The sequence below is a fragment of the Macrobrachium nipponense genome, chromosome 46, assembly GCF_015104395.2.
Source record: "Macrobrachium nipponense isolate FS-2020 chromosome 46, ASM1510439v2, whole genome shotgun sequence".
NCBI lineage: Eukaryota > Metazoa > Arthropoda > Malacostraca > Decapoda > Palaemonidae > Macrobrachium > Macrobrachium nipponense.
Window position 1 is genome coordinate 43,612,423 of NC_061106.1, and position 23,322 is coordinate 43,635,744.

Below are 23,322 nucleotides of genomic sequence, written 5' to 3' on the forward strand. Positions count from 1 at the left end.
CTTAACATAATTTGTGAAATATATCAAATAATATACCAAAAACAAAATCATGAACATTTTATGTAAACGTTATTTTTTTTACAGTTGAAATCATTAAATTTTCCTAAGTCACAACCTTAAATGTCTTAAAATGCTTATTCACACTTGCTTGTCATAAACAAAAGGTTTGTCAACCTAGCCTGTGTAAGCGATGGTGGTATAGTGATTAGCATAGCTGCCTTCCAAGCAGTTGACCCGGGTTCGATTCCCGGCCATCGCAAACTTTCAGTTTAAATAACCCATGCAAATTATAAGGGGTCATTTAAACATATCATAGATATGAAAACCTAATTACCAATATTGCAACTGGAATGTTGAAAGTCATCCATTAGCAAAAAATCTAAACTGTAAAAGAAGGGAAGGTTGTTCTCCCCAGTATCTAGAAACCTAAAAATAAACAGCTGAGCTTTTCAACTGTTATTTATTCCCACATTATTTTCCGTCAAGGGCTGACATGACACAGGACCTATTTAGAGTCATTTCACGATATTCTCTCTCTCTCTCTCTCTCTCTCTCTCTCTCTCTCTCTCTCTGTCTCTCTCCACATAGTACGGTAAAATTCAGGAGATTTTCTTTAAATAATAAATGCTGAAAGATTTTCACTAAGACAAGATATTTTTTGCATTATTGCATACGTTATATACTGGGGAGACAAAAAGATACTTACGGAAGTGATGGGAAACTCCCAAAGCTTTAGCCAGTCACAATTAAAAAACACAGGTTAGAAATAAAAAAAAATGGTCCAATAATCAAGGAAAAACTCTACAGACAATTCTGGAAGTCATTCAACCCTCCACTAGACCCTTTTGACATGCGGTGTCTTTGTAAATGTGTTGAGGAGAAGAGAGAGAGGAGATGAGAAGAGAGAGGAGATGATCTGAGAGAGGGAAGAGATGGAGAGAGAGAGGAGAGGAGGGGAGGGGAGAGGGAGGTGGCGGGGAGGAGGTGGAACGTGGAACAACTACGGGGAGGAATGGAAAACCAGAAATAGAAGTCATTTGCAACCAAAGAAAATACTCTTTGCAATAAATAATTAATAATAATTACTGACAAATGACTTCTGAAAAGTTCAATGATCAAGGGACCTGCCACAATAATCAATGGATGGAATGTCCCATCAAATCTTATGATAGTGGTTAGGCATAACACTCACTGGATGAAACATGCTCCACCATATTTGGTCTTTTGGTCAAATTTGGTGAATGTGTTGCATGTGTAGTGGATAGCGAGTTTTGTTTAACAAAACCCCTTTCTGTTTCCACCTGGTATTTAAATGGTAGTTTTGCGATGGCCGGGATCGAACCCGGGTCAACTGCTTGGGAAGGCAGCTATGCTAACCACTATACCACCATCGCTTGATCTTCTTATGTTAACAAACCTTCTAAGACATTCAAGAGTGAAGAAAGATTTCTTTAAGACTTTCACAGTTGTGGCTTTGGGAGATGGGAGTAACAAGGAGAACTAGTCATCAAACTCAAATGAAAATGCTATCACACAGAAAATATATTATTCAAAGACAACATCACTAACAGACACATTGAAATTGGCTTATCTCACCATAAGGTCTCCAGATAGCAGCAAAGCCATGAAAATATCAACATTTTGAATTTGTAACTGTTTAGGTTTCATTCAGTTTAACAGATATCCTATTTTTCTCATGATAATATATGATGAAGAACTTCATGTTCTGTGTCAATAAGCATCCTTAACATAATTTGTGAAATATATCAAAATAATATACAAAAAACAAAAATCATGAACATTTTATGTAAACGTAATTTTTTTTTTACAGTTGAAATCATTAAATTCTCCTAAGTCACAACCTTAAATGTATTAAAATGCTTATTCACACTTGCATGTCATAAAAGGTTTGTCAACATAGCCTAAGTAAGCGATGGTGTATAGTGGGTTAGCATAGCTGCCTTCCAAGCAGTTGACCCGGGTTTTGTTCGATTCCCGGCCATCGCAAACTTTCAGTTTAATACCCAATGCAAATTATAAGGGGTCATTTAAACATATCATAAATATGAAAACCTAATTACCAATATTGCAACTGGAATGTTGAAAGTCATCCATCAGCAAAAAATCTAAACTGTAAAAGAAGGGAAGGTTGTTCTCCCCAGTATCTAGAAACCTAAAAATAAACAGCTGAGCTTTTCAACTGTTATTTATTCCCACATTATTTTCCGTCAAGGGCTGACATGACACAAGACCTATTTTGAGTCATTTCACGGTATTCTCTCTCTCTCTCTCTCCACATAGTCCATAAATTCAGGAGATTTTCATTAAATAATAAATGCTGAAAGATTTTCACTAAGACAAGATATCTTTGCATTACTTGCTTACTTTATATACTCTGGGAAGATAAAAAAAATACCTACGGAGTGATGGAAACTCCCAATAGCTTTAGCACAGTCCACATAAAAACACGAGGTTAGGAAATAAAAAAAAAGGTCCATAATCACAGGGAACTCTACAGACAATTCTGGATTCATTCAACTCCCCTATCCCTTTTGACATGCGTGTCTATGGAAATGAGAGAGAGAGAGAGAGAGAGAGAGAGAGAGAGAGAGAGAGAGAGAGAGAGAGAGGAGGGGCGGGGCGGGGGGCGGGGGTGGGGGGGGGGGCCCCCGGAGGGAGGTGAACGTTGAGTAACACTGTGAGGAATGAAACCAGAATAGATATCATTGCAAAAGAAAAAAAAAATACTCTTTGCAATAAATAATTAATAATAATTACTGACAAAGGACTTCTGAAATGTTCAATGATCAAGAGACATGCCACAATACTCAATGGATGGAATGTCCCCCCACCCCCCTTCTATGGTATGGCCATCAAATCTAATGATAGTGGTTAGGCATAACACTCACTGGGTGAAACATGCTCCACATATTTGGTCCTTTTGGTTCAAATTTGGTGAATGTAGAGGTAGAGAGCTTTGTGTTGCATGTGTAGTGGATAGTGAGTTTTGATTGTCATACATGTTTAACAAAGCCCCATTCTGTTTCCACCTGGTATTTAAATGGTAGTTTTGCGATGGCCGGGAATCGAACCCGGGTCAACTGCTTGGAAGGCAGCTATGCTAACCACTATACCACCATCGCTTGATCTTTTCAACAGAACAAACCTTTTAAAACATTCAAGAGTGAAGAAAGATTTTTAAGACATTTACTGTTGCAGCTTTGGGAGGTGGGAATATCAACGAAAACTAGTCATCAAACTTAAATGAAAATATTATCCCAAGAAAAATATATTGTTCAACGACACAGCACACCATGAGACATATTCAAAGATAGTCTTATTTCACCATAAGGTCTTAAGATAACAGAAAAAGCTAAGATAATATCAACATTTTGAATTTATAACTGGGTAGGCGACTTCATTCAGTTTAACAATTATCCTAATTTTTCATGATTATATTTAATTGATAATTTATGATGAACTTTATTTTCTACTCCAATAAGGTATCTTTTTTAACATAATTTTTGAAACATTTAAAAATAATTCTACATGAAACAAAGGTAAATTAATACCATTTCCTATAAAACTTTTTTTTTTCACTGCTGAAATAGTAAAATTTTCATGAATCACAACCTTAAATGTCTTAAAATCCTTCTTCGCACTTGCATGTCATAAAAGGTTTGTTAACACAGCTTCACTATGCGATGGTGGTATAGTGGTTAGCATAGCTGCCTTCCAAGCAGTTGACCCGGGTTCGATTCCCGGCCATCGCAAACTTTCAGTTTAAATATCCCTCATGCAAATCATGAGGGGGTTATTTAAACAAACAATAATCATGAAAACATAATTACTAATGATGCAACTGGAATGTTACGAATCATCCATCAGGAAAACATTTAAACTGTAAAAGAAAGGTTGTTCTCCCCAGTATCTAGAAACCTAAAAATAAACGACGGAGGTTATAATTGTTGAAGGATATTCACTAGACAAGATATCTTTGCATTCCTTTTGCTTATGTTATATCCTGTGAGATGATAAAAAATATATCTACGAAGTGATGGAAACTCCCAATAGCTTTAGCACAGTCAAAATAAAATCACCCTTTTAAGAATGGAATAAAAATGGTCCATAATCACAGGTAACTCTACAAACATTCTGGAGTCATTCAACTCACCTATCCCTTTTGACATGTGTGTGTGTGTGAGAGAGAGAGAGAGAGAGAGAGAGAGAGAGAGAGAGAGAGAGAGAGAGAGGGGGGTGGTAGGGAGGTGACGAGAGCAACACTGTGAGGAATGATACAGAATAGATATCATTGCAAAAGAAAATACTCTTTGCAATAAATAATTAATAATAATCACTGACAAATGACTTCTGAAAAGTTCAATGATCAAGAGACATGCCACATTGCTCTATGTTATGGCCCATCAACCTTATGATGGTGGTTAAACAGAACACTCATAGGATGAAACATGCTCCACCATATTTGGTCTTTTTGGTCAAATTTGGTGAATTTAGAGCTTAGTGTTACAAGTGTAGTGGATAGTGAGTTTTGATTGTCATACATGTTAAACAAAACCCCTTTCTGTTTCCACCTGGTATTTAAATGGTAGTTTTGCGATGGCCGGGAATCGAACCCGGGTCAACTGCTTGGAAGGCAGCTATGCTAACCACTATACCACCATCGCTTGATTTTAACTACCCTGACAAATCTTTTAAGACATTCAGAGTGATGAAAAGATTTTTTAAAGATATTCACTGTTGTGGCCTTTAGGAGATGGGAGTAACAAGGAGAACTAGTCATCAAACTCAAATGAAAATGCTATCACACACAGAAAATATATTATTCAAAGACAACATCACTAATAGACACATTCAAAGTCGCTTATCTCACCATAAGGTCTCCAGATAACCAGCAAAGCCATGAAAATATCAACATTTGATTTGTAACTGTTTAGGTTTCTTTCAGTTTAACAGTTTATCCTATTTTTCTCTTGATTGTATTCAACTGATAATATATGATGAAGAACTTCATGTTCTGTGTCAATAAGCATCCTTAACATAATTTGTGAAATATATCAAAATAATATACAAAAAACAAAAATCATGAACATTTTATGTAAACGTTATTTTTTTTTATTACTGTTGAAATCATTAAATTTTCCTAAGTCACAACCTTAAAAATGTCTTAAAATGCTTATTCACACTTCCAATGTCATAAAAGGTTTGTCAACAATAACCTAAGTAAGCGATGGTGGTATAGTGGTTAGCATAGCTGCCTTCCAAGCAGTTGACCCGGGTTCGATTCCCGGCCATCGCAAACTTTCAGTTTAAATATCCCTCATGCAAATCATGAGGAGGGTATTTAAACAAACAATAATCATGAAAACATAATTACTAATGATGCAACTGGAATGTTACAAATCATCCATCAGCAAAAGATCTAAACTGTAAAAGAAAAGTTGTTCTCCCCAGTATCTAGAAACCTAAAACTAGACGACAGAGGTTATAATTGTTAAAGGATATTCACTAGACAAGATATCTTTGCATTCCTTTTGCTTATGTTATATCCTGTGAGATGATAAAAAATATATCTACGAAGTGATGGAAACTACAAATAGCTTTAGCACAGTCAAAATAAAATCACTATTTTAAGAAATGGAATAAAAAATGGTCCATAATCACAGGTAACTCTACAGACAATTCTGGAGTCATTCAACTCACCTATCCCTTTAGACATGTGTGTGTGAGAGAGAGAGAGAGAGAGAGAGAGAGAGAGAGAGAGAGAGAGAGAGAGAGAGAGAGAGGGGGGTGTTTAGGGAAGTGACGCGGAACAACACTGTGAGGAATGAAACCAGAATAGATATCATTGCAAAAGAAAATACTCTTTGCAATAAATAAGAAATAATAATTACTGACAAAAGACTTCTGAAAAGTTCAATGATCAAGAGACATGCCACAATACTCAGTGGATGGAATGCCCCTTCTATGTTTATTGTCCAATCAAACCTTATGATGGTGGTTAAGCAGAACACTCATAGGTGAAAACATGCTCCCCCCACCATATTGGTCTTTTTGGTCAAATTTGGTGAATTTAGAGCTTAGTGTTACAAGTGTAGTGGATAGTGAGTTTTGATTGTCATACATGTTAAAAACAAAAGCCTTTTGTTTCCACCTGGTATTTAAATGGTAGTTTTGCGATGGCCGTGAATTGAACCAGGGTCACTGCTTGGAAGGCAGCTATGCTAACCACTATAGCACCATTGCTTGTTCTTAATACACTTACAAACCTTTTAAGACATTCAAGGTGAAGAAGATTTTTTAGATATTCACTGTTGTGACTTTGGGAGGTGGGAAAGAGTAACAAGGAGAACTAGTCATCAAAACCCAAATGAAAAATGCTATCACACAGAAAATATATTATTCAAGACAACATCACTGACAGACACATTCAAATGGCTTATCTCACCATAAGGTCCCAGATAGCAGCAATGCCATGAAAATATCAACATTTGAATTTGTGGACCTGTTTAGGTTTCATTCAGTTTTTAAACAGTTATCCTATTTTTCTCATGATTCTATTCAATGATAATATATGATGAAGAACCTCATGTTCTGTGTCAATAAGTCATCCTTAACATAATTTGTGATAATATATGAAAAATAATACAAAAAACAAAACTCATGAACATTTTATGTAAACGTTATTTTTTTTTCTTTTTACAGTTGACATCATAAATTTTCCTAAGTACAACCTTAAATGTCTTTAAAATGCTTATTCACACTTGCATGTCATAAAAGGTTTGTCAACTTAGCTTTAAGTAAGCGATGGTGGGTATAGTGGTTAGCATAGGCTGCCTTCCAAGCAGTTGACCCGGGTTCGATTCCCGGCCATCGCAAACTTTCAGTTTAAATAACCCCTGCAAACTTATAAGGGGTCATTTAAACATATCATAGATATGAAACCTAATTTCCAATATTTGCAACTGGAATGTTGAAAGTCATCCATCAGCAAAAATCTAAATGTAAACAAAAGAAGGGAAGGTTGTTCTCCCCAGGTTATCTAGAAAACCTAAAAAATAAACAACAGCTGAGCTTTTCAACTTAGTTATTTTTCCACATTATTTTCCGGAAGCCTAACATGACACAGACCTATTTTGAGTCTTATTTCACGGTATTCTTCTCTCTCTCTCTCACATAGTACATAAATCAGGAGATTTTCATTAAATAATAAGCTGAAAGATTTTCACTAAGACAAGATATCTTTGCATTACTTGCTTACTTTATTTATACTGTGGGAAGATAAAAAAGATACCTACGAGTGGATGGAAACTCCCAATAAGCTTTTAGCACAGTCCACATAAAAACACCAGGTTAGGAAATAAAAAAAAAATAGTCCATAATCAACAGGGAACTCTTACAGACAATTCTGGAGTCATTCACTCCCCCTATCCATTATGACATGCGTGTCTTTGGAAATGTGTTGTGTGTGTGAGAGAGAGAGAGAGGGGAGAGAGAGAGAGAGAGAGAGAGAGAGATAGAGAGAAGATTGAGAAACTATTATTATTATTCTTTGTAGGTGTAGCAACATCGAATGAGTGTTTTCTGGGTAATAACTTTGTCAAAGGCACTGTCACAAGCCCTATTTTAAGCTTAAGCCAAACCGGATAAAAAACGACCAACGTGGGTGTTTTCGGTCACGAACTCTTTTAATCAGTGGCCCTGGTACATTAGAGCTTAGATAACCACCTTATGTTAAACCAAAAGCCCTAAGACAGTCTTTAATCTTTCTTTAGAACTTGAACGTGTACTTTGTCTAATTAAATGTCATGCTAATCGATCTCGGTCCTTTTATGCATAACACTCACTGGATGAAACATGCTCCACCATGTTTGGTCTTTGGTCAAATTTGGTGAATGTAGAGTAGAGAGCTTATGTGTTGCATGTGTAGTGGATAGCGAGTTTTGATTGTCATCCCTGTTTAACAAAAACCCCTTCTGTTTTCAACCGTTTGGTATTTAAATGGTAGTTTTGCGATGGCATTTAAAATGGTAGTTTTGCGATGGCGGGAAATCGAACCCGGGTTTCAACTGCTTGAAGGCAGCTATGCTAACCACTATACACCATCACTTGATCTTTTCAACAGAATAAAACCTTTAAGATATGCAAGAGTTAAGAAAAGATTTCTTCAAGACATTCACTGGTTGTGACTTTGGGGTTTGAGATGGGAGTACAAGGAAAACTAGTCATCAAACTAAATGAAAATGTTATCACATAGAAAATATATTGTTCAAAACGACAAAAGCACCAAGAGCATATTCAAAGAGAGTCTTATTTCACCATAAGGTCGTTTAAGACAGAAAAAGCCTAAGATAATATCAACATTTTGAATTTATAACTGGGTAGGCACTTCATTTAGTTTTAACAATTATCCCAATTTTTCATGATTATATTTAATGATAATTTATGATAAACTTTATTTTCTACTCCAATAAGGATCTTTAACATAATTTTTGAAACATTTAAAAAAAATAATCTACATGAAACAAAGGTAAATTAATTAACATTTCCTAAACTTGTTTTTTTTTCACTGTTGAATAGGCAAAATTTTAAAACATGAATCACAACCTTAAATGTCTTAAAAATCCTTCTTCGCACTTGCATGTCATAAAAGTTTGTTAAACACAGTTTTCACTATGCGATGGTGGTATAGTGTTAGCATAGCTGCCTTCCAAGCAGTTGACCCAGGGTTCGATTCCCGGCCATCGCAGACTTTCAGTTTAAATATCCTCATGCAAATTCATGAGGGGGGTATTTAAATAAACAATAATCATGATTACTAATGATGCAACTGGAAGTTTTACAAAATCATCCATCAGCAAAAAATCTAAAACTGTAAAAGAAAGGTGTTCTCCCCAGTATATAGAAAACCTAAAAATAAATGCGAGGATATAATTGTTAAAGGATATTCGCTAGACAAGATATCTTTGCATTTCTTTTTGCTTATGTTTTATATATATATATACTTGTGAGATGGTAAAAAATATATCTGCGAAGTGATGGAAACTCCCAATAGCTTTCAGCACAGTCAAAATAAAATCACCATTTTAAGAAATGAAATAAAAAATGTCCTAATCACAGGTAACTCTACAGCAATTCTGGAGTCATTCAACTCATCTATCCTTTTGACATGTGGTGTCTGTGTGTGTGAGAGAGAGAGAGGGGGGGGAGGGGGGGGGGGGGTAGGGAGGTGACGAGGAGCAACACTGTGAGGAATGAAACCAGAATAGATATCATTGCAGAAGAAAATACTCTTTGCAATAAATAATTAATAATAATTTACTGACAAATGACTTCTAAAAAGTTCAATGATTAAGAGACATGCCACAATACTCTATGTTTATGGCCCATCAAACTTATGATGGTGGTTAACAGAACACTCATAGGATGAAAACATGCTCCACCATATTTGGTCTTTTTGTTCAAATTTGGTGAATTTTAGAGCTTAGTGTTACAAGTGTAGTGGATCGTGAGTTTTGATTGTCATACATGTTTAAACAAAAACCCCTTTCTGTTCCACCTGTATTTAAATGGTAGTAGTTTTTTGCGATGGCCGGGAATCGAACCCGGCGTCAACTGCTTGGAAGCAGCTATGCAACCACTATACCACCATCGCTTGATCTTATTCACGCTAACAACCTTTTAAGACATTCCCAGAGTGAAGAAAAAAGATTTTTTACCAAAAAAGGGGGGATATTCACTGTTGTGACTTTGGGAGATGGGAGTAAACAAGGAGAACTAGTCATCAAACTCAAATGAAAATGCTATCACACAGAATATATTATTCAAAGACAACATCACTAACCACTAAAACAGGACACATTCAAAAGTGGCTTATCTCACCATAAGGTCTCCAGATAACAGCAAAGCCATGAAAATATCCAACATTTTTGAATTTGAAACTGTTTAGGTTTCATTCAGTTTAACAGTTATCCTATTTTTTTTCTCATGATTCTATTCACCTGATAATATATATGAAGAACTTTATGTTCGTGTCAATAAGCTCCTTAACATAATTTGTGAAATATATCAAAATAAATATCACAAAAACAAAAATCACGAAAACATTTTATGTAGACGTTATTTTTTTTTTATAGTTGAAATCATTAAATTTTTGTTTTCTTAAGTCACAACATTTAAAGTTTTATCTTTAAAATGCTTATTCACACTTGCATGTCATAAAAGGTTTGTCAACATAGCCTAAGTAAGCGATGGTGGTATAGTGGTTAGCATAGCTGCCTTCAAGCAGTTGACCCGGGTTCGATTCCCGGCCATCGCCAAACTTTCAGTTTAAATAACCCATGCAAATTATAATGGGTCATTTAAACATATCATAGATATGAAACCTAATTACCAATATTCAACTGGAATGTTGAAAGTCATCCCATCACCCCGCAAAAAATCTAAACTGTAAAAGAAGGGAAGGTTGTTCTCAACAGTATCTAGAAACTTAAAATAAACAGCTGAGCTTTTCAACAACTGTTATTTTTTTCCCACATTATTTTCCGTCAAGGGCTGACATGACACAATACCTATTTTGAGCATTTCACGGTATTCTCTCTCTCTCTTCTCTCACATAGTCCATAAATTCAGGAGATTTTCATTAATAATAAATAACGCTGAAAGATTTTCACTAAGACAAGATATCTTTGCGTTACTTGCTTACTTTATATATTGGGGAAGATAAAAGATACTACGAACTGATGGAAAACTCCCAATAGCTTTAGCACAGTCCACATAAAAACACGAGGTTAGGAACAAATAAAAAAAAAGGTCCATAATCACAGGGGAACTCTACAGACAATTCATTCAAACTACCCTATCCCTTTTGACATGTGTGTCTATGGAAATGAGAGAGAGAGAGAGCGAGAGAGAGAGAGAGAGAGAGAGAGAGAGAGAGAGAGAGAGAGAGAGAGGAGGGGCGGGGGAGGGAGGTGACGTGGAGTAAACAAACTGTGAGGGAATGAAAAACCAGAATAGTATCATTGCAAAAGAAAATACTCTTTGCAATAAATGATTAATAATAATTACTGACAAATGACTCCTGAAAAGTTCAATGATCAAGGGACCTGCCACAAGACTCAATGGATGGAATGTCCCTTCTATGGTATGGCCCATCAAATCTAATGATAGTGGTTAGGCATAACACTCACTGGATGAAACATGCTCCACCATATTTGGTCTTTTGGTCAAATTTGGTAAAATGTAGAGGTGAGAGCTTAGTGTTGCATGTGTAGTGGATAGGCGAGCTTTGATTGTCCATGCTGTTTAACAAAAACCCCTTTCTGTTTCCCCCTTGGTATTTAAATGGGTAGTTTTTGCGATGGCCGGGAATCGAACCCGGGTCCAACTGCTTGGAAGGCAGCTATGCTAACCACTATACCACCATCGCTAATCTTTTCAACAGAACAAACCTTTTAAAACATTCAAGAGTCAAGAAAGATTTTTAAGACATTTACTGTTGCAGCTTTGGGAGGTGGGAATATCAACGAAAACTAGTCATCAAACTTAAATGAAAATGTTATCACACAGAAAATATATTGTTCAACGACAAAGCACCAAGAGACATATTCAAAGATAGTCTTTTATTTCACCATAAGGACTGAATTGATAACAGAAAAAAGCTAAGATAATATCAACATTTTGAAATTTATACTGGTTATGCGACTTCATTCAGTTTAAACAATTATCCTAATTTTTCATGATTATATAATTTAATTGAATTTATTTTGATGAACTCATTTTCTACTCCAATAAGGATCTTTAACATAATTTTTTGAAACTTAAAAAATAATATACATGAAACAAAGGTAAATAATTAAACATTTCCTATAAACTTTTTTGTCACTGCTGAAATAGTAAAATTTTCATGAAATCACAACCTTAAATGTCTTAAACTCCCTTCTTCGCACTTGCATGCCCATAAAAGGTTTGTTAACACAGCTTCACTATGCGATGGTGGGTATAGTGGTTAGCATAGCTGCTATCCAAGCAGTTGACCCGGGTTCGATTCCCGGCCATCGCAGACTTTCCAGTTTAAAATATCCCATTCATGCAAATCATGAGGGGTTATTTAAAACAAACAATAATTCCTCCGAAACCCAATAATTACTAATGATTCAACTGGAATGTTACCCCACAAATCATCCATCAGCAAAAAATCTAAACTGTAAAAGAAAAGTTGTTCTCCCCAGTATCTAGAAACTAAAAATAAACAATGGAGGTTATAACTGTAGAGGATATTCACTAGACAAAATATCTTTGCATTCCTTTTGCTTATGTTATATCCTGTAGATGGTAAAAAATATATCTACTAAGTGATGGAAACTCCCAATAGCTTTAGCACAGTCAAATAAAATCACCATTTTAAGAAATGACATAAAAAAATAAAGGTCCATAATCACAGGTAACAAATCTACAGGACAATTCTAGAGTCATTTCAAAACTCACCCTATCCCTTTTGGCATGTGTGTGTGTGTGTGTGTGTGTGTGAGAGAGAGAGAGAGAGAGAGAGAGAGAGAGAGAGAGAGAGAGAGAGAGAGGGGTGGGGGTAGGGAGGTGACGAGAAACAACACTGTGAGGATGAAACAAATAGATATCATTGCAAAAGAAAATACTAAAATAAACAAATAATAATTACTGACAAATGACTTCTGAAAAGTTCAATGATCAAGAGACATGCCACAATACTCAATGGATGGAATGCCCTTGTATTGTTATGGCCCATCAAACCTTATGATAGTGGTTAAAACAGAAGACTCATAGGATGAACATGCTCCACCATATTGGTCTTTTTGGTTCAAATTTTGGTGAATTTAGAGCTTAGTGTTACAAGTGTAGTGGATAGTGAGTTTTGATTGTCATAACATGTTAAACAAAACCCCTTTCTGTTTCCACCTGGTATTTTAAATGGTAGTTTTGTTCGATGGGCCGGGAATCGAACCTGGGTCAACTGCTTGGAAGGCAGCTGTGCTAACCACTATACCACCATTCATCTTGATCTTATTACGCTAACAAACATTTAAGACATTCAAGAGTGAAGAAAAGATTTTTTAAAGATATTCACTGTTGTGACTTTGGGAGATGGGAGTAACAAGGAGAACTAGCCATCAAACTCAAATGAAAATGCTATCAAACAGAAAATATATTATTCAAAGACAACATCACTGACAGACACATTCAAATTGGCTTATCTCACATAAGGTCTCCAGATAACAGCAAAGCCATGAAAATATCAACATTTTGAATTTGTAACTGTTTAGGGTTTCATTCAGTTAACAGTTAGCCTATTTTCTCCTGATTCTATTCAACTGATAATAAATGATGAAGAACTTCATGTTCTGTGGCAATAATCATCCTTAACATAATTTTGTGAATATATCAAAATAATATACCAAAAAACAAAAATCATGTAAACGTTATTTTTTTTTTTTACCGTGAAATCATTAATTTTCCTAAGTCACAACCTTAAATGTCTTTAAAATGCTTATTCACACTTGCATGTCATAAAAGGTTTGTCAACCATAGTCTAAGTAAGCGATGGTGGTATATGGTTAGCATAGCTGCCTTCCAAGCAGTTGACCCGGGTTCGATTCCCGGCCATCGCAAACTCTCAGTTTCAAATACCCCATTGGCAAATTATGGAGGGGTCATTTAAGCATATAATCATGAAAACATAATTACTAATTGTTGCAACTGAATTGTACAAGTTATCCATCAGCAAAAAAAAAATCTAAACTGTAAAAGACAGGTGGTTCTCCCCAGTATCTAGAAACCTAAAAATAAACGACTGAGCTTATCAACTGTTATTTATTCCCACATTATTGTCCATCAAGGGCTGATATGGCACTAAACTTAATTTGAGTATTCCATGACTAATTCTCTCTCTCTCTCACTCACACAACCCACATACATATCTTCAGAAGTTTGAAATTAAACAGTAAATGTTTAATTTCAAACTTCTGAAGATATGTATGTGGGTTGAGAGAGAGAGAGAGAGAGAATATGTCATGGAAGGACTCAAATTAGGCTTTGTTTCTTATCAGCCTTGACGGAAAATATGTGGGAATAAATAACAGATGATAAGCTCGGTTGTTATTTTTAGGTTTCTAGATATTGGGGAGAACCACATGTCTTTTACAGTTTAGATTTTTTGTTTTTTTTTTTTTTTTTTTTGCTGAAAATGGATATCTTGTAACATTCCAGTTGCAACATTAGTAATTATGTTTTCATGATTATATGTTTAAATGACTCTCATGATTTGCATTGTTGGGGGGGATATTTAAACTGAAAGTTTGCGATGGCCGGGAATCGAACCCGGGTCAACTGCTTGGAAGGCAGCTATGCTAACCACTATACCACCATCGCATAGTAAAGCTGTGTTAACAAACCTTTTATGACATGCAAGTGTGAATAAGCATTTTAAGACATTTAAGGTTGTGACAAAGGAAAATTTAATGATTTAAACTGCAAATATAAAATGTTTATGATTTTTGTTTCATGTATATTATTTTTTAAATGTTTCAAAAATTATGTTAGAGTGTTAAAGATCTTTATTGGCACAGATAATGAAGTTCATCATAAATTATCATGAAAAATAATCATGAGAAATAGGATAAATGTTAAACTGAATGAAACCTAACCAGTTACAAATTCAAACTGTTGATATTTTCTTTTCTTTGCAGTTATCTGAAGACCTTATGGTGAAGTCAGACTATCTTTGAATACGTCTTTTGGTGCTGTTGTCTTTGAATGATATATTTTCTGTGTGATAACATTTTCATTTAAGTTTGATGACTAGTTTTCCTTGTACTCCCATCTCCCAAAGTCACAACAGTGAATGTCTTGAAGAAATCTTTCTTCACTCTTCAATGTCTTAAAAGGTTTGTTATGTTGAAAAGATCAAGCGATGGTGGTATAGAGGTTAGCATAGCTGCCTTCCAAGCAGTTGACCCGGTTTCGATTCCCGGCCTTCGCAAAACTACCATTTAAATACCGGGTGCGAACATTAAGGGGTTTTGTTTAACTTTCTCCACTACACATGCAACACTAAGTTTTCTAAATTCATCAAATCTGACAACAAAAGCAAATACAGTGGAGCATGTTTCATCTTATGAGCATTATGAATAACCACTATCATAAGATTTGATGGGCCATACTGGAAATCAGTCAAAATTCATTTAGATGCCATGGGGGATTTGACCAATGAGAGAGAGAGAGAGAGAGAGAGAGAGAGAGAGAGAGAGAGAGAGATCCAAAAGTATAATTGGTCGCAATGAGTATTTGTATATAGCTAGGTAGTTACATCCTTGCTACAGTGGGAAAGAAATTTTTTGATTCATTTTCGATATTGTGTTTTTTTTCGTGTGTGAATAACTTTTCAGTTGCAGCTCCAGTGTTTCCATTTTCATGGGAATATTGAAATTCCAGTTTCTGGCCAACATTGTTAGTGAACAACCCTTCTCTAGAGTTTGAGCCTGATATCTAAATGGCAATTTTGCGATTAACCACTATACCACCATCGCATAATTATATGGTACTATTATGAAGCCTTTTAAAATATTGAAGTGTTAATAAATGTTAATGCTTTAAAAAATGTTTTATCAGAGACTACAGCTTCAAGATAAATATTTACAGTCTTATTTCATTTTATGGCTATGAGATAGCAGGAAGACAGGAATTGTTTGTGTCATTTGGGTGAACAATCTCACTTTCTTGCATTGTTTAGGAATATCTTTAATTGATAAAATATGTTGATCAACTCAATCTTTGATAAAAAGCAGTTTTGACTTAATTCTTGAGATATATCGCAAAAAGATTATGCTAGGAACAAAGAGGGAAAAATAAAAAATTTACATTCTACATAAACCTACCTTTTTTGCTATTGAAATCTCACAAATTACACCTTAGAAGAACGTTTTAAAAATTTTCTTCATTCTAGAATGTCTTAAAAGGTTTTTAACATCATTACATCCAGTACCACATCCAGCGATGGTGGTATAGTGGGTTAGCATAGCTGCCTTCCAAGCAGTGACCCTGGTTCGATTCCCGGCCATCGCAAACTTCCTGTTTAAATACCAGGTGCAAACAGGAAGAGGTTTTTGTTCAACAGGTGTGTTAGTCAAAGTACTGTCCATGTTTAAATAGTTTACAAGCAGAATGGCACTCTCAATGGCTTCTTCAACAAGGTCATCGGGGATTTATCCAGAGCCACCAAAGTTTGATCAATGAAACCAAAGTTCACTGTGAATTGCTTTTCATCCTCTTAAGTTTTTTATGCCTTCCCCTTGTTAATGAAAAAGTTAGGAATTAAGGAAAGTGAAAGGGGGTAGGTTTTTAAAATTATGAGTGGCAGCTGCAATTGAAGGGTTTTACCAGAGAGAGAGAGAGAGAGAGAGAGAGAGAGAGAGAGATTTTGAGAGAGAGAGAGAGAGAGAGGGGGAAGGGGGTGGGGGGGGTGTGTTTTACTGAAAATGAGTCAAAATATAGTATGATACCATTATCAGACCTACAGAAAATAATGTGGTAAGGATGTAGTTGGTCATTAGAATTCTGGATACACAGAGAAACAAATCTGTTTGATTACCTTTCGATATTGTGTGACTAACCTTTTCCAGTGCTACTTCAGTATATTTCCCGATTATCGTGGGAATTTTGAAGTTCCAGGCGAACATTGATTAATATTATATTATACAGTGTGTGTATGTGGTATTTAAAGGGAAGTTTTGCGATGGCCGGGAATCGAACCCGGGTCAACTGCTTGGAAGGCAGCTATGCTAACCACTATACCACCATCGCTTACATGTGTTGCTGACAAACCTTTTATGACATGTAAAGTGTGAAGAAGGATTTTATGCCAAAGCTTGCAACTTGGGAAAATCGATGGCATCAGATAAACAGGTAAATGTTATCACTTCAAAAACTTTTCAATCAAATGCTACAGCATCAAGAGAAATATTCACCATCGAGTTTCGTTTATATGGTCCATAAGATAACAAAGGAAAGAGGGTCAAGCATTTTGAAGTGGTAAATTATTTGGATAATAATTTTTGTTTAAGAAAGACCTCGTTTCTTTTTCATTATATTTTTTTATGGCTATTTTGAATTAATACTTATGTTTGATCAATGCAGCCTTTGAAAAAAAAAAAACGCAGTTTTTTCACACATAATTTCCTGATAAATAACTCATTGTACATAAAGAGAAAATAGTTTCCATTCTAATTTTTTTTTTTTTTTTCTATTGAACACCCCCTAAAGTACCTTAAATATCTACAATCTTGCTTAACACTAGATGTCTTGTAAGGTTTATTAACATTGTGAGTCAGGCGATGTGGTTATAGTGGTTAGCATAGCTGCCTTCCAAGCAGTTGACCCGGGTTCGATTCCCCGGCCATCGCAAACTTTTCAGTTTAAATACCAAGGTGCAAACAGGAAGAGGTTTTGTTCAACATGTGTGCTAGCCAAGTATGTCCATGTTAACAGTTGTCTAGAGAAAAACACTCTTATGGCTTCCTAACAAAGGTAAACAGTCATCTCTCCCCAGTCCATCATGTTTGTTGCTTGAAAGCAATTACTGTGAAAAGAGTAACATCCTCTTGGGTGTTACGCCAATCCTGCTTATGAAACATCTATTAACTTGAATAAACAGTAAATTACCTTTCGTTATTTTGGGGAAACAACACTTCCAGTTGCTTAAGATTATTTTACATTGATTCTCATTGAAGCCTGGCCTGCCTCTTCTGTCCATGCCATGTCTCAGATTTGAAGAGCGCTTTACCTGAGAAAGTGCAGTCTACCTTAGAGGTATATAGTTCATTCACCTTTTACGGAATTCAAATGTCAGAGGTTATTATTTAAGTAAAGATTCCGGTAGCATTGAGATGTCTTTCATTCTAGTTTTTCCCCCCCCCATTCTCTCTCTCTCTCTCTCTTCTCTCTATCTCTCTCTCTCTCTCTCTCTCTCTCTCTCTCTGCACACACACACACAAACGTCTTAAGGTCTTAAGGTATGAAAGTAATAGATAAACGCCCCATGGAATACATGACTGTTGATTATCTTGGGAAAGAATTGATTGTGACTAACTTTCTACATTTCCAAATCCGGTCTTTCAATGTGAATTGTGTTATTCTCGGAAAAAGCACAGTCATTTAAACTTAAAGAAAGTATTTTCTTCTAGTGAATATCTGTCCCTATTTAATTAAAGTAACTGTAATTGGAGGATTTTAATATATATATATATAGTATATATATATATATATATATATATATATATATATATATATATAGAGAGAGAGAGAGAGAGAGATGACGAGAGAGAGAGAGAGAGATAGAGAGAGAGAGAGAGAGAGAGAGAATATGACTAAGGTGACGAGCCACATCTTCCCAATGACAAAAAAAAGCTTTCAAATTTGTAGATATTTTCTCAAATAATGTTAGAAATAGGAACGACAAATCATTTACATTTTATATTAACCTTTTTTCAGTTGAAACTGCAATATTCCAAAGTTATAACCCTTTGATACTTCAGTGTCTGCCTTTATAGTTAAAACGTTTTAAAAGGTTTGTCAGCACTTCCTTAACCAAGCGATGGTGGTATAGTGGTTAGCATAGCTGCCTTCCAAGCAGTTGACCCGGGTTCGATTCCCGGCCATCGCAGGACACCCGTTTAAATATCGTATGTAAATTCTGATGGGTTAAAAGTAATGGCATAATTACAAAAACGTTATAGGTAATCAATGTTGCAACTGGAATGCTTAAGTCATGTTTCAACTTAACCTTCATACTGCAATAGAAGAGGTTGATTCCCTCTGTATCCATTAATAATCAACAAGTGGGAAGATCAACTGACGTTTATATAATTATTTTCATTGCGATCAGAAATGACATTGAGATGTCTTTCGATCTACATCCCCATTGAGCAAAACTCCCATTCTCTTTGCATAGGGTCTTAATTGGAAATTTTCAATAGCCGAAATGGAATCCTGGTCAGCTGCTTTGAAGACAGTTATGCTAACCGCTATAGTTATGCTAACCGCTATCGCCGTCGCTTGGTTAAGATATTATGTTTACAAAACCGTTTAAGAAATTCAGTTGCAAAGAAAACCTTGAGGTATTTAGGTGTAAGACTTAGGATTATTTCAGTCTCACCTGCAAAAGAGATTATTTGAAATGTAAATTAATTTCTCTTCATTTATTTATATTATTATCCAGAAGATGAAACATGCTTCACCCTACAGAGTTAAGATGCTCAATTTTATGACTATCTGGTGATTAGTATTGCTTATTCCGGAAAGGTTAGCAGAGCAAATCCTTTACAACTTTTTAGTGTGAAGAAGTGTCGAGTCCATTCTACATGCATCTGGTATTTAAACGGGAGATTTGCGATGGCCGGAATCGAACCCGGGTCAAACTGCTTGAAGGCAGCTATGCTAACCACTATACCACCATCGCCTGATAAGGTGAAGTTAATATACCTTTTAAAACATTCAAGTGTGAGGGAAAATTTTATGACATTTAAGGTGGGCAAGTTTGGGAGATATGATGGCAGCAAAAGGGAACAAGGCATGAAACATAAAGAATATGTAGTCATGTGGTACAAAAATATATTATTAAAGGCAACTATATCAAGAGAAATCGTCTAAGATAGCATGATTTAACCATATCGTCTAAGATAACAGATATGACCAAAATTTCAGTCAACTTTTAGGAATGATAAATGGTTGTGTGTCATGTAGTTTAAGAATAACCACTTTCTTTCTCTTTTATCCCAACTTTCCTTGGGATATTTCGAACTGATGACTGAAGATGATGGCCCCCCACCCACCCATATATATATATATATATATATATATATATATATATATATATATATATATATATATATAGTATATAAATATATATATATATATATATATATATTTATATATACATATATATATATATATATATATATATATATATATATATATATATATATATATTATATATATATATATATATATATATATATATATATATATATATATATATATATATATATATATTATATATATATATATATATATATATATATATATATATAATATATATATATATATATATATATATATATATATATATAAGCAATACATGAAAACTCCTTTTTGTCATTAAGGGAATGTGGGCCATCATCTTAAGTCATCAGTTCAAAATATCCCAAGGAAAGTGGGGATAAGAGAGAAAGGGGCAATTCTAAAACTAAATGACATAACATATTTTATACATTCCTAAATGTTGACTGAAATTTTGTTCATATCTGTTATCTAGACGATATGGTTAAATCATGCTATCTTAGAAAATTTCTCTTGATTCTGTTGCCTTTAATAATATTTTTTGTACCACATGACTACATATTCTTTTCTGTTTCATGCCTTGTTCCCTTTTGCTCCCATCATATCTCCCAAACTTGGCGGCCTTAAATGTCATAAAATCTTTCCTCACACTTGAATGTTTTAAAAGGTATATTAACTTCACCTGATCAGGCGATGGTGGTATAGTGGTTAGCATAGCTGCCTTCCAAGCAGTTGACCCGGGTTCGATTCCCGGCCATCGCAAATCTCCTGTTTAAATACCTGATGCAGAGAGACTGGTATGATGTTGTTAGTCAGCTCTTGTGTATGTTAAACAGTTGAAGACAAAATGCTCCTATAACAAAGGCAACTGAAATTTATCAAATGTCTCTGTCTGTGGATGTCTGTGTCATATAACTCTGGTTAGCTTGAAGAAAATGATTGGTTACATTAGTTTCTGTATTGTGACATTAGTTTCAAATAACCTATCCTCAATTTGCACCTGGTATTTAAGCAGATATTTTGCCATGGCACGGATTTAAACCCAGACAGCTGCTTGGAAGGCAGTTATGCTAACCAATACGCCACCATTACTTTGGTTAAGCTAGATTACCAAACCTTAAGAAATTCAAGTGTGATAAAAAAAACTAAGACATTAATGGTATGACTTAGGAATATTTCACGGTCTCAACTGCACAAATCTTATACAAAATGGGAATTATTTTCATTCATGTTTCATTTATATCTTTTGAGGTATCTCAAAAATTGCATGAATGTTGCTAGTAAAAGGGCTGTTGCTAAATAAACGATACTAACTATTTATAATTCCAAAATGTTGATAGGAACTTCTTGGTCCTTGATGTTATCTAATGACGATATTGGGAAATCAGACTTTGTATATTGCTCTTGATATAGTTCTTTGAATAACATTTTTCATGTAATACCATTTATAATTTGGATGCCATCTGTTTCTTATATCCACATCCCTAAGTAGCAACCTTTAATGTCATAAAATCTCTTTTCACACTTGCATGTCATAAAAGGTTTGTCAACACAGCCTAACTAAGTGATGGTGGTATAGTGGTTAGCATAGCTGCCTTCCAAGCAGTTGACCCGGTTCGATTCCCGACCATCGCAAACTCCCGTTTAAATACCAGTTGCAAGTAGAGTGACTTGACACTTGTTCACGTTAGAACAATTGGCAAGGATTTACTCTGTGAACGTTCCCACAATAAACATACCAATCTAACACATGCCATAAACTTGAGCAGCTTAACTCTGTAGGTGTGAAGCATGTTTCATCATCTGAGTATTATGTCTGCCCCTGCTACTTACAGGCTTTCAAAACTCGTGTGACATTGATCTTTAATTGTTATTCTTGGCAAACTGTATTCACTGTAGCGTTTAATATTATTTTGATTTTGGTTCCACCCCGTGCTGCTTTCTCTATCCACTACCTTCAAATTTGATGACCCGTGCCAGATCTCTCTCTCTCTCTCTCTCGCTCTCTCTCTCTCTCTCTCTCTCTCTCTCTCTCTCTCTCTCTATTAGGGCATGAATACAAGGGACGCTTGGGTTACATGACTCCAGATTAGTTAGAGGTGACTGGTATATGATGAACTTTTTTTATTTTTCATCATTTCATTTAATAAAAATCTTTTAATGTTTTAAGAGTAGGAAAAGGAGAGAAAGGTAGACCAAAGAGAAAGTGATTTTTATGGGATAAGCAAAAAATATTATAATGTATATTAGATCTCAAGGGAAAATATTGAAGGAAAGAAACCTATGTAGATGGTATGGATACTGCATTTTATGCATGATTACAACTTTCCTTACAACTTTCCATTTGTAACATTAGCAGTTATAGTATGTCTGTAGCTGTGAATTTAGTTATTAACAACGTGACATGAGTGTGTACCTGGAATTTAAACTAGAAGCAGTGCGAAGGCCGGGAATCGAACCGGAGCAACTGCTTGGAAGGCAGCTATGCTAACCACTATCCACCAGCGATTGATTATATATTACTATCATAAAACTTTTTAAACTATTGGATTGTTAATAAGGATTGTATGACGAAGTTTGCAACTCGGAAGAGCGAGGGTATCGGAATTAAAAGTAAATGTTAATGCTTTAAAAAATGTTTTATCAGAGACTACATCATCAAGAGAAATATTCACAGTCGTATTTCATTTTATGGTTGTGAGATAGCAGGAAGGAAGTAATTGTTTGTTGTCATTTAGGTGAACAATCTCCCTTTCTTGTATTGTTTATGAATATTTGTAATTGATAAAATATGATGGTGATCAACACAATTTTTGATAAAAAGCAGTTTTGACTTAATTTTTGAGATATATCTCAAAGATTATTCTAAGGAACAAAGAGGGAAAATATTTACATTCCTACATAAACTTACCTTTTTTACTATTGAGATCTGCACAAATTACACCTTAGAAGAATGTTTTAAAAAAAAATTTTCACTCTAGAAGTCTTAAAAGGCTTTTAATGTTACTTAATTAAGCGATTGGTGGTATAGTGGTTAGCATAGCTGCCTTCCTTCCAAGCAGTTGACCCTTGTTCGATTCCCGGCCATCGCAAACTTTCAGTTTAAATACCAGGTGCAAACAGGAAGAGGTTTTGTTCAACAGGTGTGCTAGCCAAAGTATGTCCATGTTGAACTGTTATCTAGAGAAAAACACTCTTATGGCTTCCTTAACAAAGGTTAACGGCAATCTCTCCAGTGTCCACCATGTTTGTTTATTGAAAGCAATTATGTGAAGAGTGTAACATCCTCTTGGGTGTTTACGCCAATCCTTGCTTATGAAACATCTATTAAACTTGAATAACAGTAATGACCTTCCGTTATTTTGGGGAAACAACATTAAAAAGGTTTTTTACATTGATTCTCATTTTCAAGGCTGCCCTCGCCTCTTCTGTCCA

General features: G+C 35.0%; 1 long non-coding RNA gene and 9 other non-coding genes across 10 annotated transcripts in view; 5 read left to right on the forward strand and 5 right to left on the reverse strand.

The window, feature by feature from the left end:
- Positions 1–23,322, forward strand: part of LOC135214993 (uncharacterized) — a 266,054-nt gene that overhangs the window by 119,271 nt on the left and 123,461 nt on the right. The gene's annotated exons all lie outside the window — the stretch shown is intronic.
- On the reverse strand, positions 3,072–3,143 carry Trnag-ucc (transfer RNA glycine (anticodon UCC)). Its single transcript has one exon. It is a non-coding gene; the product is annotated as a tRNA-Gly (tRNA).
- On the forward strand, positions 3,702–3,773 carry Trnag-ucc (transfer RNA glycine (anticodon UCC)). Its single transcript has one exon. It is a non-coding gene; the product is annotated as a tRNA-Gly (tRNA).
- Positions 4,614–4,685, reverse strand: Trnag-ucc (transfer RNA glycine (anticodon UCC)). Its single transcript has one exon. It is a non-coding gene; the product is annotated as a tRNA-Gly (tRNA).
- Positions 5,246–5,317, forward strand: Trnag-ucc (transfer RNA glycine (anticodon UCC)). Its single transcript has one exon. It is a non-coding gene; the product is annotated as a tRNA-Gly (tRNA).
- Trnag-ucc (transfer RNA glycine (anticodon UCC)) lies at positions 11,377–11,449 on the reverse strand. The gene has a single exon. It is a non-coding gene; the product is annotated as a tRNA-Gly (tRNA).
- On the reverse strand, positions 14,353–14,424 carry Trnag-ucc (transfer RNA glycine (anticodon UCC)). Its single transcript has one exon. It is a non-coding gene; the product is annotated as a tRNA-Gly (tRNA).
- Positions 16,783–16,854, reverse strand: Trnag-ucc (transfer RNA glycine (anticodon UCC)). The gene has a single exon. It is a non-coding gene; the product is annotated as a tRNA-Gly (tRNA).
- On the forward strand, positions 18,641–18,712 carry Trnag-ucc (transfer RNA glycine (anticodon UCC)). The gene has a single exon. It is a non-coding gene; the product is annotated as a tRNA-Gly (tRNA).
- Positions 20,578–20,649, forward strand: Trnag-ucc (transfer RNA glycine (anticodon UCC)). The gene has a single exon. It is a non-coding gene; the product is annotated as a tRNA-Gly (tRNA).